This window comes from Apodemus sylvaticus, chromosome 18 (genome assembly GCF_947179515.1).
Source record: "Apodemus sylvaticus chromosome 18, mApoSyl1.1, whole genome shotgun sequence".
In the NCBI taxonomy this organism is placed as follows: domain Eukaryota; kingdom Metazoa; phylum Chordata; class Mammalia; order Rodentia; family Muridae; genus Apodemus; species Apodemus sylvaticus.
The window spans coordinates 11,977,550-11,991,808 of NC_067489.1; the positions used below are offsets into that span (position 1 = coordinate 11,977,550).

General features: G+C 39.7%; 1 protein-coding gene across 1 annotated transcript in view; it reads right to left on the bottom strand.

The window, feature by feature from the left end:
• Positions 1–14,259, bottom strand: part of Csmd1 (CUB and Sushi multiple domains 1) — a 1,354,421-nt gene that overhangs the window by 483,450 nt on the left and 856,712 nt on the right. The gene's annotated exons all lie outside the window — the stretch shown is intronic.

Genomic DNA, 14,259 nt, shown 5'->3' on the forward strand with positions numbered 1-14,259 from the left:
CCAGAGTTTGTAAGCTTTAAATATTTTCTTAATTCTAGTCTGTAAGATGTTTGTTATACTAGTAAGTTGAATACTTTAATTAATGAAGATAATGCAAAAACAGAGCAGATTATTGACACCTATAAATGACAACACAGCAGCATCTTTACCTTCCTGTTATTAAGATGAACAATGTCACAGTATAAATGGTCTGAGCAACATGGGTACAGAGAGTCATCTATGGGTATCCTCACAGTAGCTCTCTCACACAGAATAATGATGGTTCTGAAAAATTACTCATGGATCAACATCTGCATCCCTTAACAACATTTATTATTCTCTTACAATATGTAAATATGTAACTCCTCTAAAATGAATGATTTAATTAATAGTTAACAAATGTTCACTGTGAACCCCATGCTGGGATTCACACTGAGAAAGTGAGGATGAAAGAGAAAGCTGTTCTATTTATGGAAGTTACCCCTTGGGGTAACTGCCTTGGGGAAGCCTGCACCATACTCCTTAAAATTGTAAACAAAGCATGTATATATACGTGTATATATATATATACACACACATACATATACATGGTGTGTGTGTGTGTGTGTGTGTGTGTGTGTACTGGTCACTTGTGGTAAATGCTAGCATGAACCTGGAGAGCGCACAGGCAATAAAGAAGAGGGATGAAGGGTCATTCTCAGGTCGCAAGAGAGACACGGCCCTGGATGGCAGCTAAAGGATTCAGGGCTTGCATCATGGGGTCATATGTGAAACTGCACCCTTTAGCTCTGTTGGGAGAAAGGGGAGGGAACATCCACTGGAGGCCCTAAAGGGATAATCAAGCTTACATAGCACACAAAGATTTGCCTGTGTGCTCTGCTCCTACCTGACAAGTACAAGTGAATTCTCCCTCATGAGGAGTTAAAATGGGGAAAACATAAAAAGAATCAACATACAAACAAATAGGAACAGTAAAAAAAAAATTGTGTCTGTTTATCCAGAGCCAGGGCCCTAAGCTAGGCTTATGGGCGCTAGACTATTCCCCCAACACAGAGGGGCTAAAATAGGAGGATAACTACAAGTCAAGGTCATCCAGAAATATACAATGAGACTGTCTCAGAAACAAGCAAAACAAAAGCTGAGCCTGTCTGTGTCTCTCCAGGATTTATGCCATGAATGGAGAATATAATGCCATAAGGGTACCTTCAACAATCAAACATTAAGACCACAGGGACTTTGGTTCACCACATAGTTGCATTTCTCTCATCCCCCCTAACTTAGAAATAATTCTGAGATAGATTTAGTGGGGAATCAGTGCTCACTTAAAGAAGACTGGACTCATCTCCTGGTTGATAGACTATGGGTTCTTTAAAGAGATTTAGAGGGAAGAGATCTCCATCGTAAGTTTGCATTTATTTTGGACAGCACCACTAACATGCTACATGGGAAGGAAGATGGCCTTCTAGGGACACAGCCATGAGTGAGCAACATCTCATGGGAAAGCGGAGCTAACCTGTTTCTCCTCACCAGTCAAGTCAGTTTTCCTTCTCTGATGGCAATGGATGCTAACTGATATCAGCAACTTCATAAAGAACAGTTACAAAATAAAGTTAAGAATGAACATTATACTGTGAGAGTAAACACAGAGCTTATATATAGCAACAAAAATCATTAGCGCAGGGTCAATATGTTCCTATCAGTTGTAAATAAAATGTTTCACCAATGGGTCATAGCTGTACTCTGCCACCCTCTAAACTTCTTATGTAGTTAGGTTTTTTTTTTTTTCCAAACAGTCGTTAATCCTTTCCCTGACCAGCAGTGGCTAACTTTAATTGGCTTAACACAGTACTAATGAGGCTGTGATCACATATCCCTAGGGACAGGCTTGTTAGCTTCAGTTTAATCCAATTCAACAGAAAATAAAAGTGTCTACCATGACTTGGGCACAGCAATAAAAGATAAAATCAATAAGGCCTGTCCCCTTCCCTTCGGGACCTCATGATTTAACAAGACAATAGAAACAGAGAACAAATAAATGTCATGGGCATGGGGCAGCAGGGGAGGCTGGCAGAGTAGGCTGCAGAGAGCTGGGGTGTGAGGACTTGGAGACAGGGAGGAGCTCACTGAATAGGGAAGGAAGATGGGGGTCTATACAAAGATATGTTCCATTTTCCAAAATGAGAAGCCATCCTAGGAAAAGCACAGTGGTATTTTCGAATTCTGTTAGTCAAAACACTTTGTCTCTACATGTGTTGGCTCCATTCTGCATGTGGCCAGAGCCATTCATACTCTGCTGTGGGCAGAGCTATGGTACATAAACATGGAACTCTGAAATTAAAGCAGGAAACAGAAACTAGAGAAAGAGTGCTAGCTATTCTGGACTATGAGTTCAGAAATCTGGTTCTAGGAATCACAGACTGGTGTCCAGAGGAGTTCCTTCAATGAAACACAATGGAGGAAGATGTGTAGGGACACTGAAACAGCCGAGGAGCTATGGGCAGGGCACATTCCGGAAGTTCTCCTCATTTATTATTACCTCTAGTGCCTATGATATTATATAAAATTTAGATTAGGAACAATATACACAAACAACCTGCCCTACTGTTCATGGGAACAGGAAGCCCTGGTTCAAGTGGCAGCCATAAGAGTGTGTGCTTTTAGCACCTATACCATCCAGTACTGAGTGTGTTTCTTGGTTGGGATACTAAGCTGAAGGTAGAACATTCTCTACAAGGCCACGATGTAAAAGGAAACAGTCATTGTAGTCATCCATGTTAGTCATTATAATCATCCAACATCACCAGAGACTTCAGTAAGATCCAATTTCAAGTCCTAGGTAGAATATAACCTTGTCATAACAATGCTTAAAGTTTAAAGATTCTACTTGTATGGGATGGGATATACCTAAGCAGTGGAGCATTGCCTTGCTTGAGACCCAAGTTATTGCTCAATCTCTGTTATAGCTGAGAAAGAAGAAAAAGAAAACCATGCACAGAAACAGTATGTGGTAACAGGCACAGATAATCCCAGAACTTGGAAGACTGAGGCAGGAGAATAACTACAATTCAAGGCTAATCTGGTCTTTGCACTGAAACATCATCTCAAAAGCCAAATATCAAAAACCAGGGTCTACCCTGTTAGATGCAAGTTAACTTGATTTATTCCAAGAGAATCTATTCACTGAGCTAGCATAGGTAGCTCATACACATCCCAGCACTTCAGAGGCTGAGGCAGGGGAGTTGTGTTTCAGGTCAGTTTGGGATTGACATCAAGACCTAGTCTCAAAGCTAAAAATCAAACAAATAAAGTAGAAACAAACAACACACAATGGTTCTCAGGCTCCAAGGATGTAGCTGTGAAGAGCTGTTTGCCTAGAACATGCTGAGTTCTAAGTTCTAACCCAGCACTGGGGAAAGAGTGGAGAGGGCTGGCGGTTGGGGACAGTGAGGTTGGTAGAATATTTGCTTAGAAGTCATGAAGCTCCAGGTTCAATTCCCATCACTGAAAAGAAAAATCTCTGTAAAAAGTGAGGATGATTATACTTCTGAACAAGAGTTAAGTTCTTCTGAAGATGGGAACTAGACAGGCAGGATCCCTCCCTAACACAGCATCTTCCTTCCCACATTGGTAACCGTGTTTCCATCAATCTTACTTATAATTCCTCAGTTTTAATGACTATACTTTGTCTTTCAGACAGTGGTCAATGGTCACAAATACTTTGGAAACCGTTCTCCCACAAATTTAATTCAAATAGGCAAGCTTTGTGTTAGGCACCATTAACTTTGAATAATTTATTGATAACACTGGGATTAATATTTAGATTGCCTTAAGAAAAATACAAAGGTTTTCAAAGAAACAATAATAACTCAAACAAAACTAGATAGTAGATATTTTACCAACTTAATAAAGGGACCACTCTTCAAAGAGAAAGCAGCCCCAAATTACATATAATTATAGTGCCTGCTATAATTAAGTCTAGCTCATCTTGACCACATCAGACATTTATCTGGATTATATAACAGTCATTAGTAATGATTATAAGAATTTAGAAAAAACTGAACTGATTTCCACCAAAGTCAGTACTGAAATTATAAGAAAAAATAAAAAAAAAATACCCCTCTCTCAGTTATAGAATTATCAGTGTAGTAAACCTGCAGACTAGTTGCCTTCAGGCCTAAGTTCATCCAAGATTTAGGCATCCTTTCAGGGCAGGGTGCATCAGATTGTGTGTGAACACACTTGGGTTCTCCAGTCCCATGGAAAACAGAGAGCATGTATCATCAATAAAAATAGATCATTGCCTCAGATACCAGTGGTCACTACACAATAACAACTACTGATACAGGTGACCTTCAGTTCAATCCTACCTTAACTTCACTTACAATGGAACCACACCTCTGAATAGTGCCTTTTTACCCATGAGCTGTAGAGACACAGTTTGTGTGCCCAGGCATCTCTTTTCATGGTATGACCCACTGATCCTTGAATAAAGACCTTTCTGAGGATCTGTAAAATTAAAGTTCTTGTAAATCAACATAAAGACTTAACAAGATCTTTCCATCGTGTTTCTAGATGGTGACTACAGTGTGCAAGCAAGGACAGTATCACTTACATAAAAGGCCAGGGCCACCTAAGAAAGTTTCATGTCAAGCAAGAATGGTTTTAGATTTTATTGTATATATCTTATGAATCTACAGTGCCTCTCCAGTCTGGATTGGAATCTCATGGGTGTCACTTAGAAGGACAAAGGACATGTATGATTGGCATCTGAGCCAACAAACTGGTCGTCTCTCCACTGAGTACCTATTTATCTAGATGACTGACAAACTTTGATTGATAAGATTGTACTTTCTATCACAAATTTTCATTAAAATGTATCTGTAATTTCAAATAAAACATATTTTTGTTGTCAATGATGAAATAAAGTTGTCTAACAAAAATTGAGAAATTCTGAGGCCCTATTGATCACCATGAGTTTGACAGATTCCCTGTGCTTAAAGAGGTTTCTAGGGAGACACTTTAGTATTAATGAGTGTGATTTCAGAGTAGAAAATGTTACTGAAAACTGGAACTGGGGGCAGAGGTGGTAGGTGGTACAACACTATGTAGGAATGCACAAGCCTCTATTTTATTCTTAGCACTGGAAACAAATTGTTTTTATAGAAAAAAGAAAACCATACATTCTTTTTAAGGTAACTTGAAAAGAATGCGTAATTGGGATGAAAATAGTCTTAACAATAAAGTAGAATCAAATAAATTGACAACTGTATGTGTCTGAGTATTCTGTCTTCATGCACAGACACCAGCAGAAGAGATATACACACTATCGAAGGCAGCATAAAGAATGGTGACAGTCCGAGGTGCAGACAGCCAGGAGCTCTGGGAGCAGAGGAGTGGCAGAGCAGCTGGGGCAGGATCCTTCAGGCCTCCATTGTCACCCAGAAGTGAGGCTGAGCAAAAGACCTCTGTGCCAGGGGAAAACTGGTCTCCAGGGAGTGCTTTGACTCCTGGGATTGGAGGAGAGACTGCCATTTTCTCTCCAGTGACTGTCTAAGGCAGTACAGCCAGGAAGTAAGGATGACAGGAGTGGTAGAACACCTGGGACAGAGTCCTTCTGGGCACCATATGCACCCAGAAGCTGGGCTGCTGCCACATCTGTCTGTGAACTGGTCTTGCCAGGGGAGAACTGGTCTCCAGGGAGTGCTTTGACTGCCTGGTTTGGAGGTGAGACCAACATTTTCTCTCCAGTGACTGTCCAAGGCAAGTATGGCCAGGAACACAGGGAGCACAGGAGTGGAAGAACAGCTGGGACAGGGTCCTACTGGGCTCCATCTGCACCCAGGAGCTGGGCTGAGCCATAGATCTCTGTGCCAGGGGAGAGCTGGTCTCCCAGGAGTGCTGAGACAGGCTCGCAGGCACACAGCAGGGACAAGCTCCAGCAAGAGACAGCAGGACCAAGTAATACTAGAGATAACCAGAAAGCAAAAGGCAAATGCAAGAATGTTAGCAACAGAAACCAAGGTGGCATGGCATCATGCCAACCCAGTTCTCTCACAACAGCAAGTTCTGGCTTCCACAATTACACTGACACCTAAACCACAAAAATACCCAACAAAGAAAGAGGACTTAGACCAATTTCCCTTAGAAATATTGATGTAAAAATACACAATAAAATTCTTGCCCACTGAATCCAGGAACACAGCAAAATGATCACCCACCACAATCAAGTAGGCTTCACCTCAGGGATGAGGGGATGGTTCAATATATGGAAATCCATTAATGTAAGCCAATACATAAACAAACTCAATGAAAAAATATATGGTCATTTTATTAGATGATGAGAAATATTTGACAAAATCCAACACTTCTGTACTGGCTGGTTTGTGTGTCAACTTATCACAGAGAAAGGAGCTTCTGTTGGGAAAGCACCTCCATGAGATCCAACTGTAGGGTATTTTCTAAATTAGTGATCAAGGTGAGAGGGCATCTTATGGGTGGTACCATCTCTGGGCTGGTATTCTTGGTTTCTATAAGAGAGCAGGCTGAGGAAGCCGAGAGAAGCAAGCCAGTAAGAAACATCCCTCCATGGTCTGTTCATCAGCTCCTGCTTCCTGGCCTGCTTGAGTTCCAGTCCTGACTTCCTTTAGTGATCAACAGCAATATGGAAGGTGTAAGCTGAATAAACCTCTTTCCTCCCCAACTTGCTTCTTGGTCATTATGTTTTTGTAGGAATAGAAACCCTGACTAATACAACCCCTGAATGATAAAATTCTTAGAAAGAGTAGGAATTCAAGGCCAATACCTAAACAGAGTAAAAGCGATATACAGCAAACCAGTAGCCTACATCAAACTAAATAGAGAGAAACTTGAAGCAATCACACTGATATCAGGGACTAGACAAGGCTGCCCACTCTCTCCCTACCTTTTCAATATAGTACTCGAAGGCCTAGCCTTTAGACAACAAAAAGAGGTCAAAGGGTTACAAATGGAAAGGAAGAAGTCAAAGTATCAATATTTGCAAATGATAAGATAGTATACTTAATTAACCCCAGAAATTCCACAAGAGACCTCCTAAACCTGATAAACAACTTCAACAAAGTGCCTGGATATAAAATTAACTCAAAAAAATCAGTAGCCTTCCTATACTCAAAAGATAGAGAGGCTGAGAAAGAAATCAAGGAAACAACACCCTTTACAATAGTCACAAATATTATAAAATACTTTGGTGTGACTCTAACCAAGCAAGTGAAAGATCTGTAGGACAAGAACTTCAAGTCTTTGAAGAAAGAAAATAAAGAACATCTCAGAAATGGAAAGATCTCCCATGCTCATGGATTGGCAGGGTTAATATAATAAAGATGGCTATCTTGCCTAAAGCAAGCTACAGATTCAATGGAATTCCCACCAAAATTCCAACTCAATTCTTCATAGAGTTAGAAAGAGCAATTTTCAAATTTATCTGGAGTAACAAAAAACCCAGGATAGCATAAACTATTCTCAACAATAAAAGAACCTCTGGAGGAATCACCATCCCTGACCTCAAGAGCACTAGTGATAAAAATTGCTGGTATTAGTACAATGACAGGCAGGTAGATCAACAGAATAGAATTGAATACCCAGAAACGAACCCACACAACTATGGTCAATTGATCTTTGACAAAGGAGCTAAAACTATCCAGTGGAAAAAAGATAGTATTTTCACCAAATGGTGCTGATTCAACTGGCAGTCAACACATAGAAGAATGCAAATTGATCCATTGTTTTTGATATATTCTTTTTTATTTTTTATTTTCTATATTCTTTGTTTACATTTTATCTCCCTGTACAAAGCTCAAGTTCAAGTGAATCAAGGACCTCCACATAAAACCAGATACACTGAATCTAATAGAAGAGAAAGTGGGGATGAGCCTGGAGCACATGGATACAGGAGAACATTTCCTGAACAGAACACCAATAGCTTATGCTCTAAGATCAAGAATTGACAAATGGGACCTCATAAAATTGCAAAGCTTCTGTAAGGCAAAGGACACTATCAATAGGACAAAATAGCAACCAACCGATTGGGAAATGATCGTTAGCAATCCTATATTCAATAGAGGGCTAATATCCAATATGTACAAAGAACTCAAGAAGTTAGACTCCAGAGAAACGAATGACCTTATTAAAAAGTGGGGTGCAAAGCTAAACAAAGAATTCTTAACTGAGGAATACCAGATGGCTGAGAAACACTTAAAGAAATGTTCAACATCCTTAATCATCAGGGAAATGCAAATCAAAATAACCCTGAGATTCCACCACACACCAGTCAGAATGGCTAAGATCAAAATCTGAGGGGACAATAGATGCTGGAGAGGATGTGGAGAAAGAGGGACACTCTTCAATTGCTGGTGGGATTGCAAGCTGGCAAAACCATTCTGGATATCAGTTTGGTGGTTCCTCAGAAAATTTGACATACTTCCTTGAAGACTCAGTTATACCACTCCTGGGCATATACTCAGAAGATGCTCTGACTTGTAATAAGGACACATGCTCCACTATGTTCACAGCAGCCTTATTTATAATAGCCAGAAGATGGAAAGAACCCAGATGTTCCTCAACAGAGAAATGGATACAAAAACTGTGGTACATTTACATAATGGAATACTACTCCACTATTAAAAACAATGAATTCATGAAATTTTTAGGCAAATTGATAGAACTAGAAAAAAATTATCCTGAGTGAGGTAAACCAATCACCAAAGAACACACATGGTATGTAATCATTGATAAGTAGATATTAGTTCAAAAGCTTCGAATATCCAAGATACAATTCACAGACCACATCAAGCTCAATAAGAAGGAAGACCAAAGTGTGAATCCTTTCACCTTCTTAGAAGGGGGATCAAAATGCAGATGGCTAATATGGACTGAGCATAAGGTCCCCAATGGAGGAGCTAGAGAAAAGCCCCAAAGAGCTGAAGAGGTTTGTAGCCCAATAGGAGGAACAATAATATATACTAACCACAGTACTCCAGATCTCCCAGGGACAAAACCACCAACCAAAGAGTACTCATGGAGGGACCCATGGCTCCAGCTACATATGTAGCAGAGGATGGCCTTTTCAGACATCAGAGAAAGGAGAGGTCATTGGTCCTGTGAAAACTCGATGCCCCAGTTTAGGGGATTGCCAGGTCAAGAAAGTAGTGTGGGGGGGGGGTTGGTAAGTAGGGGGAGTGGAGATGTGATAGGGGTTTTTCAGAGGGGTAGCAAGGAAAGGGGATAAAATTTGAAATGTAAATAACGCAAATATCTAATTAAAATTGGTGACATAAAAGGCTGAGGAAGAATGACCTTACACCACTGACCTTCTCAACTCTAGAAATGAGAGAAAAAAACAACAGACAAAGCCCATGGTTCAAATGGTGAGTGTACATCAAGGAAATGAAAAGAAACAGTGAACTAATGATAACCAAATCTGTGAAAGTGAAGTTTTAAAAAAAATTGCAAGGAAAACTCGGCGAAAGCAGCATTGTCATTTGTAGACAATCAATAACACCAGGCATCAGATCAATAAATCCAAAGAGAAAAAGTGAATGTAAGCGATCTGAGCTGAGACATGACTATTGATTTAAAAGATTTAGAAACAGAATTAACCAGATACCCATGCCTTGAAGAATAGGTGGCAGAAATGTGGTACAGGAGCTGGAAAGATGGCTCAGTAGTTAAGAGCACTAGCTGCTCTGTATATGTCATGGATTAAGTTCCCAGCATTCACATGGTAACACACTACCGCTTGTAACTCCACTTCCAGGGGATCTGACACAGTCTGACTTCTGAGGGCAGCTGATATGAACATGCTACAAATATATACACATGAACAAAATGTCTATACATATAAAATAAAATATATTAGTCTATTAAAGATGGTATAAATACACAGTGAAATTTTATGTAGCCATAAAGAAGAACATAATTATGAAATCTTCAGAAAGATGGATGCCACTGGATATGATTACATTAAGCAAAATAAACCAGACTCAGAATGTAAAATCTGTGTGTTATCTCTTACATGTGTGTGTGTGTGTGCATGTGCGCATATGTGTGTACCTGTAAAACTAGAAAGGAGACAATGAAGAGGGGGAACGAGGTTTTCAGAAATAACAGTGGCCCATGCAACATGAAAACGAAATTCCTGTGAGACAGAGGGCACATAGTGATATTAGAGAATAGATACAGGTGGGGGTAGGAGATGCAACAGATTATAATTTAAAATTCCATAATAAAACCTAATATATTATATACTACCTTAAAACAAATAATCATTCCTTATAGAAATGTTAACTAGATGCATTATAAAAACTCAAAGTAAGAGTGTAGAAAGTACTATGAAAAGTTTTGTGTCAGTAAGCTTGTCAACTTGAATGAAAATGTAAAATTCTTTGCAAGATAGAAATTATAAACAGGTAATGAAAGGAGAGGTATACTTGAAGGATATGCTGAGTCACTGGCTGAAGGCATTTCCTGAGAAAACTCCCTCTCCTGGTGGATCCCCTAAGCACTTCAGGATTGTCAACTGTGTATGTACAAACTATTTCAGAATATTCTAGAGGAAATATTTCCCAATTAACTTTATAAGATAAGCATGGCTGTTACTGTACAACTGTACAAGGTCCTTAGAGAATTATACATCATGAAACTGTGTATAGGATACATGTGAACTTTTACAAAGTGAAATCTAATAGCACAGAAGCAGAACAGTATCATGTGATATGGTGACAGTTCACAGGCAAATACTTGCCTGACATGCAGAGAATCTGGGATTGGTACATTGGAAATGGATCAACACAAAATATTAACAATTTAAGCATGTAAGCTGAAATCATCTCTGTAGATTTAGAAAACAGATTTCAAAAGTCTTGTATCCATTTGTGTTAAATCCAAACAAATACAAAACATATTCCCTACATCTCCAATCTAATAAAGGTCACCATGTAAAACTTACACATGATATCACACTCATGAACAACATTAGGATGCCTTCCTCCTCAGCTTGAAAATAAAGAAGCCATAAATAGCATTTGTTCCCAACGAACCTTGTAATAAGGTTTCAGACTGCCTGTTCAGGCAAGGCAAAAAAAAAAAAAAAAAAAAAAAATCCACCATTAGAAATCAAAAGATTTTTCTCCTTGAAGAATCTTTTCTCCTTGAAGAATTGCCTGGCAATAGTCTCATGAAACCTCAAAATAAAACCAAAATGCTCTTCAGGTTTTCTTTCCATCCAATTCCAAGGGGTTATAGTCTTGGCTGTTGCATGCTTAGAGAACACAGAAACTCAGAGAAACTGAGATGATAACAGAGAAGATTGTAGATGTCTTCAGAAACAGATTCAGTCTGTTTCTCACTACCCCATGTTAAGCAGTTAATATCACAACATAAAATATGGTCCAACTTTGTAATTCTAACACTTTAAAAGTTCAATGTCTTTTTAAAAAATCCAAAGTCTCTTAATTATGGTCCTTCTTTTTCCTGCATAAACATATATACATACACATACACAATTATATACATAATTTCTTTGGCAAAGAGAGAACAAGACATAGTTACAATCTGATCAAACAAAAGCAAATCCTACAGCATAGAGTGCAATACGAAGCATCTGGGACTCAGTGGTGATCTTCTGGGCTCCAGAGGGCTTGGGTCCATAAGCTGTCCTCCATCTCTGTCCTCCATAACAGACACAGCCTGTCTTGCAATCTCAGGTTGACTTTACCTTGTGCTTGGGGTAGTTTCATGGCTATGACATTTCCCTTTTTATGCTGAAATCTCTATAGAATAGAGTCTGCACTTTTATCAGTGGTCATTCTGCCCTCTATGCAGTGAGACACTGACCCTACCAGACAGTGTACAGCCTCAGCTGCACAGCATGACCCCTTCATGCCTTTAAGCCAGCACCATGTGGGACTCAGTATTTGCCAAGTTGCTATGTCATCACCCTCTGTACCACAGCTTCTTTGTGTTGATCCAAAAGAAATACTTCTCAGAAGATTTTGCTTAAATGATGGTGCCCTCTTATTATTCACAGGTCATTTTTCAGCCTCCAGTGACCTGACTTCCTCCAATGATGTAGACACACTAACTAAGATACTCTCCCAAACAGCATGGTCAAGCCTAGCAAATCAAAACCTCATTCTTTCTCCCCTATATCTCTTTCTCTTGCTGTGATAAAACACTGAACAAAAACAAACAAAAGAGGGTAGGGTCTGAGATGGTAAGGAAAGGGTGTGTTTGGCTTACAGGTTATAGTATACCGTTATGGAGGTGTATGTCAGGGCAGGACTTTGTGGCAGGGGACCGGAGGCAGGCACCAAAGCAGAAGCCATGGAGGAGCACTGCTTACCTGCTTGCTTCTCATGATTTATCTGCCTAGTTTCTTTCTCCTTTCTTCCTTTCTTCCTATCTTTCTTCCTTTCTTCCTTCCTTTCTTCCTACCTTTCTTTCTCCATACCTTTCTTCCTTTCTTCCTACCTTTCTTTCCCTTCCTTCCTTCTTTCCTTCCTTCCTTTCTTCTTTTCTTCCTACCTTTCTTTCTCCATACCTTTCTTCCTTTCTTCCTACCTTTCTTTCCCTTCCTTCCTTCTTTCCTTCCTTCCTTTCTCTTCCTTTCTTTCTTATTGACTAAATTATGTATTTTATATCTGAATTACAGCTTTCTTTCCTTCCTTTCCTCCTAGTCCCTCCCTCTCACATTCCCCTACTATCTACCTTTCTTCCCCTTCTCCTCAGAAAAGGGAAAGCCTCCCATGGATACAAACCTGCCTTCCCACATCAAGTTGCAGTTAGACTGCATGCATCTTCTTCTTGTGATGCTAAACAAGGCAGTCCACTTATGGGAAAGAGATCTAAAGGCAGGCAGTGTATACAGCGCAGCACCATCCTTAGTGAGCTTGGCCCTCCAACATCAATTATTGGTGGAAAAAATGCCAACAGATCTGCCTACAGGCCAAGTTAATGAAAGCAATTGTTCAGCTGAGATTCCTTCATCCATACAACTCTAACATGTCAAGTCTACAACAACAAATTATAACAGCAAACAAAACAGAACTAAAACAACACTAGAATAAAAGTAACTAGTCACCATCTCTGGCTAAGTGTCTAAGCTTCTGATCCTTAAACTATTAGTGTTGGATCCTGAAATTTAAAATGTAGCATTTGGAGCTCCTTCTGTCACATTTGTTTCATTATTTTCTACAATAAACACCATGGATGCTTTGGTTTAGTATGGACTGTGTGGGTTAAATCCAAGAGCCCATTATAAGGGTGGGAACCTAATACAGCTGTCCTCTTTAGAGGGAGGAACTGAGAGATTGTTTAAGTTAAGTGAATCATAGAGGAGACCAGAGTTGGAACCTTAATGGCTCCTTAATGAGAGATGGGGAATTGAGAATGGGAGGGAAGAGAAGAAGAGGCAGATGGTGAGGGAGAGAGAGAGGGAGAGGGAGAGGGACAGAGAGGGAGTGGGACAGGGACAGCGACAGGGAGAGGCCTAAGCACCTTCATTCAACAAGCCTCCCAGTCAATAGTCTGTCCCACTTTGTGACTCTGCCACATGTGACCTCTTGACTTTAGATTTTCCAGTTTAGCATCTTAAATAAAACTCTTTAAAAACTCACCCAGTCTATACCTCTGTGTAACTGGTAGCAGAGACTCTAGGGACAACATCGACTTTGTGACACCTATCCCATAGATGAGTGTCACGATTCCTCATCCTCTATAACGAGGTTGCTGCTGTGTCAAGCTCTCTGAACATCCAGCCCTTCCCTCTGCACAGCTAGCACAGCTTTTCAGTCCATGTCAGTAGCCTTAATTCTGTCTATCTCTCAAACAAATGAACAGATTATAAGCAAGGAAAACTCCTTTCTTGTGCCCTTCACTCTTGATTTTCTTCAGATTACTCTTGTTTACTAGATGCTCACGTAGAGTGACAAACATCACGTTCCTGAACTGAGAGACTCAAAGAAATCCAAAGACTTGGTGTGATTGTAATCTCAACTTCATCTAGGTATTGCACCTGGAGAGGGAGGGGTCTCCAGCCCTAAAATGATTGTTAGTATCTTGGTAGTAAATGTCACTGAAGGCTAGCAGTTTTTGTCACCTTAAAAGTTTATTGAGGAAATAATCATAAGGCTGCAATACAAATTTTGTGTTCTTTATTTTTAAGCATTAGAATATCAAGTGACACAGATTTAAAAATAAGAAATTCCGAAGACAATTTTTTCACATACTTTTCAGAGAAAGTTTTAG